The 5,000-nt window shown below is 34.2% G+C and overlaps 1 protein-coding gene across 2 annotated transcripts in view; it reads left to right on the forward strand.

Annotated features, from left to right (window-relative positions):
* The window catches only part of LOC135222958 (homeobox protein php-3-like), a 657,411-nt gene that overhangs the window by 63,848 nt on the left and 588,563 nt on the right, over nucleotides 1–5,000 (forward strand). For both annotated transcript variants that reach the window (XM_064261424.1, XM_064261425.1), the window contains exon 2: nucleotides 1,109–1,132. The gene's annotated coding sequence lies outside the window, so the exon portion shown is untranslated. The remainder of the gene's footprint in view (nucleotides 1–1,108; nucleotides 1,133–5,000) is intronic.

Here is a 5,000-nt window from a genome sequence, read left to right on the forward strand (position 1 = left end):
GTTTTGACGATGGGTGCGAATGACCGCCTTTCTCTCTCTCTCTCTCTTACTCACCCATGAATGAAAAACGGCCTTCTAATACGCACGTGCGAGCAAAGGAAGCGCCTGCTCTCGAAAGACCCTGCTCCCCCTCCCCTTTTCAGCTTCTGAAACTTCGGGCCACTGTAATATCGTCGGTCGCGTTCATTTTCCAACTTCAGCCGACGCGTATTTCGCTCGAGTGCATTCTGTACGTCGCTCCGACCAATGACGGTCGATGCATGCGTTTCCCGTCGCCCAGTTGGCTGCGAGGGAGATCAATTAACGAGTCCACCTGACATCCTTACCCGAGAGGCTGCAGCCAGTCACGGTGACTTAATTGTGACGTCACCCATGTAAACAATCGCCGCCATTGGTCGGCGGTGATGCTCCCGATGAATCTATGAAGGCCCTGGCTCACCCGATTGGTCCGGCTCAGACGCCTTGCGGGCGGAAGAGGCGGAGTGCGCGTAATTTATGACGACACAAGAAGAGACGGTAACCATAGCAACGGACCGAAGAGGTCTGTCTTTGTTTCGGTCGGTCATAGAAAGCGGGAAATTGGCGTTGCTGTGCTTTTTGGATGGTAAACGTCTTTAGAATTTCTTAGCCGAGTTTTAATGTGGTTTAATTTAAAGTTTTGTAATGTGCGACAAAGAAATACAACTGGTCTTAAAAGTAAGGTATATAATGTGTTTCATTTCACAAAGATCTTAAATAAATCCCATTTTATTGTTCAAGAAATAGCTTGAGACGTCTAAATACAAAGACAAAACGACCTACGATCAGAACAATTTAATCAAATTAGTTTTAAGAACTGTTTTGCTCGTTTTACGATCAGTTTGATTTTTTGTATTTTGCTCATACAAGATTAGGTTTTTATATCTGTGCAGTTTATCACCTATTTCGTGACACATCAGAAGTTATTTTTTTTATTAATGCCCAACAAAAGCTTTAAATTGTTGAATCCCTTCTGTGCATCTTATCACGTTTTACTAAATATACCAGAAGTTATGTTTGATTAATAACCTAACACAAGCTTTCAATTGTAAATCTCAGATAAACTGACAGATTTTTCTCCCGTTTTCAGATGGTGTGAACATGACAGTCGAAGGTAAGTAGATTTTATGAAATTTTGCTTGTGTGGGCTTCTAAGGGAAGAGATATCTATTACGGTATCCTCACTTCATTGAGTAAGTATGCTATTTTATGTAATTTTGTTCAATTTTGTGTAATGTTTTTTCTTTTGTGTTTCTAGTGAATTTCTCCACATGTCTGTTTCGGGTTTGTCACTGTTATTTTTGTTTGAACCTTTCTGCTGATCCTTGTATATCTGTTATTCTTATCTACTATTTTAATTTTTTCTATATTATTTTGTCAATTTTATTTGCTTAATTTGTTTTCACTTGTTTTTCCTGTCAAGGCTTTTCTTCAGTTGAAAACATGTTTAACCATTGTCCATTTTCATCAGCATTTATCTTTCTTTTGTCAAAATCTACCATTCCCATGTCTTCCTTTTCTATTCCAACTGACGGAGCCTTTGTCACTTACAGTGAAATCCTTTTATGTATAAGCTTTGTATATATTTCCCCCATTCATATTTTATTTTTCGTAATTTAAATGCTAAATGGTTTCTTTCATCTTTCCTAATGTAATTTCCAGTATTGCAATTTGGTGTTGGTTTTGTCATTCAATTTCCTGTTTCCCATCATAGATTATCAAAGTATAATTCTGTTGATGGGTCTACAAACAATATCCAAGATTTGCTGTTTGTTTCTTAAACTCATTTTGCATAATTGTTTTCTTGACAGATTCTGCTTCCCATTGCTCTCGGACTTTAGTTTATTAATCTTCGTCTTCTTCTTCACCAACGCTGCTTTGTGCTTCCTCCCAAAGTATGCAGTGTAACCTCTACTTTATTATTGTGCGCTCGCTTTTGCTGATCTCTTGAAATTTTTCCCGTTATCGTCCTCTCTCTTGTAATCATTCTTTTGTTTAAAAATTAGTTTCTTGAGTTTCGTTTAAAGATGTACTCTTATCCTTGCTCGTCATTTGATATCTTGTTTACTACGTATTACGATGTTTTAAAAATACTTTTTTTATTTTTTTCTTTATTATAGGTGCCTAAATACTGCCATTTAATTCTTGCTTACTAAAAACGTCCAAATTTACAATACCGACTTGACCTTGCAACTCAGTTATGCAATTTTTTATATTTTTATTTATTTATTTATTTATATATTATTTTTTTGGGTGTAACAAAACATTTTGATCGGTACAGAAACATCCCAATATGGCTATCAGACTAATTTGATCACTGCGGGACAAGTCTGACAAATACAAACCACGGATTGTGTTCGTCACCGCCATGACTAACAGTTGAACCCTTTTGAAAAACCATATAATTTCGACACCTTTAAAAGCGAACTTCAAATTTATAAAGCCACGAAAAACCGTTTACAGCTGATTAGAAAGGTCTAAATGTTTGAAAACGACGTAAATTCGGTCCCACTGAAAGCGAACTTCCATTTTATAAAGCTACGAAAAACCAAGGTAGTACAGCTGATTCTAAAGGTCTAAATTTTTGAAAACGAGGATAATTTCGACACCTTTAAAACAAACTCCAAATTTATAAAGTCACGAAAAACAGAGTTTACAGCTGATTAGCAAGGTCTAAATTTTTGAAACGGACGTAATTTCGACACCTTTAATAGCGAACTTTAAATTTATAAAGCCACAAAAAAATGTATAAAATAAAATAAATAACAGAGTACAGCTGATTAGAAAGGTCTAAATCAGTAATTTGTTTGTTTTTCTAGCGCTAGCAGGGCAGGAGTCGTTACACATCGGTTTGACTTTTATAATTTTTAATTTTCTACGTTTCGTAATACACGTGGATTGAGTCACTGGGGGAGTTCTCAACCGTTATATTTGGCATTACTGACTTTAAATAGCTCTCTGGATGTCTTACCTATAGACCCTGAATTGTAAATATTAGCCATATTAGTATATTTAGAGATGAGACGAAATAATAAAAAATTAGAAACAGAAGAAAACAACAGTTTAGATGACAGCGATGTCCCTTCGTAGATATTGATATTCCATTAGACGACGAATAATTCAGTAAGAAAAAAATTAGAAGCAAGAGCAAGGTTCTGCGTCTTAATTAAATTGCTTTCGAAATACTGCTCTATATTTCTCTTATGTGTTTTAGTTCCAATTTTATTTCTACTTTAAAAGCAAACATCACTGCTGTAATGACGATATTATTGGACAGAATGTTCGTATGTGTAGTAAATGATATACACACACACACACACACACACACACACATATATATATATATAATATATATATATATATATATAATATATATATTATATATACATATATATATAATTTGTGTGTTTGTGCGTGTGGATGTGTGTTTGTGTAGAATCTACTGGTCATTTTTACCAGATACATATGTAATTGTAATAGCCACAATACCCTCTTAACTTCTCGAATTGTTCCCTCATTTTCGGATATGCTTGTCACTACTAAGTGCAAGACATATGAAGAAATTATATGTATAATATATATATAAAGTTAAATATATATATATATATATTAGATATATATATATATAGCATATATATAATATAATAAGATATATTATATATATATATATATTATATATATTATAAAGTATAAAAAAATGGTCTGACAAAAGTTTCATTACCACAGTAATGGTTGCTTCTACAGTAGAAATAAAATCAAAATTTTTAATTTATTAGCCAGACAAATCCTGATTTTCAATTAACTTCTAGAATAAAAGTGCGACACTGGATGAGTTGTCACTAAAAGACCAGGATAAGTTAAAGTGTGTAAATTAAAGAGCTTTTGCGCTTTTAGAGCACTCCGGGACAGAGGAAGGGTATTTTACAGAACTGGTAGAAATGTGATAGCGAAGATTTTTCTGATATTACCGCGAGTCGAAGGTTAGATGGTTGTGAATTAATATCTCAGGCTTTTCTCCCCATTTGCCATATGAAACTGCATGGGCAACGCATATACCTTTATATTTTGAATTTACTGCCTGAAATAGGTAAATCCCTTTTGGAATGAGTTGTCTCACTTCTTCACATTTCTCTCATAAACGAAAGAAATATCCCCAGGAATATAACATTCTCTGCAGATTGGGTTTTAAAAAATATTTCTCCTTTTTTTCCTTCACACACACACACACACACACACACACACACACACATATATATATTTAGTTGAATGTTTTATATATAAATATGTTATATATATGTATGTATGTATATAATATAATATATATGCTTAAGAAATCACAGAAGATGCACGTGACCTTAATATATAAGCGAATACCACAGGAATTTCTGCCTATCATTTACTGTGGTATTTAAGTAACTTGTATCAAATAATATATTTATCATGATATACATACATATATACATATATATATATATATATATATATATATGTATATATATATATATATATATATAATATATATAGGGAGGGTGGTAAAATAGAATATTTGATACAAGTTACTCAATAAGAAGTATATATTTTTATGAAAGAAATAGCTTGTCATGTGTTTTAATTTTCAGGTTCGAGATCACCTGATCAAATCTCTGTCCCCATCTTGTTGTCCAACCGAACATTTTCAAAAAAGACGCCAGATAAGAAATCTCACCAAGTTACCGGAGAGAGAACCTCCGTTTCTTTCATACCTCAGAAGGGATTCAACAATGACAGTTGACGTTTCAAATCTGCAATTTGTGCAACGTAAATTCCAATCGCTTTTGTGTAGATTCGACAGACTGAAATTCTTCAAGGCATTCTCGCCTAAGATGTCGGCTTAGGCTTTTCCTTAATATTTGACCGACCGGTCGGTCGGCAGGTCGGTCATATCGGTCGGTCGTCGGCCGTCCTCCTGTTCGGGCGCAGCAGCAACAGCAGCAGCAGCAGCA

This window comes from Macrobrachium nipponense, chromosome 8, assembly GCF_015104395.2.
Source record: "Macrobrachium nipponense isolate FS-2020 chromosome 8, ASM1510439v2, whole genome shotgun sequence".
NCBI classification, from domain to species: Eukaryota; Metazoa; Arthropoda; class Malacostraca; order Decapoda; family Palaemonidae; genus Macrobrachium; species Macrobrachium nipponense.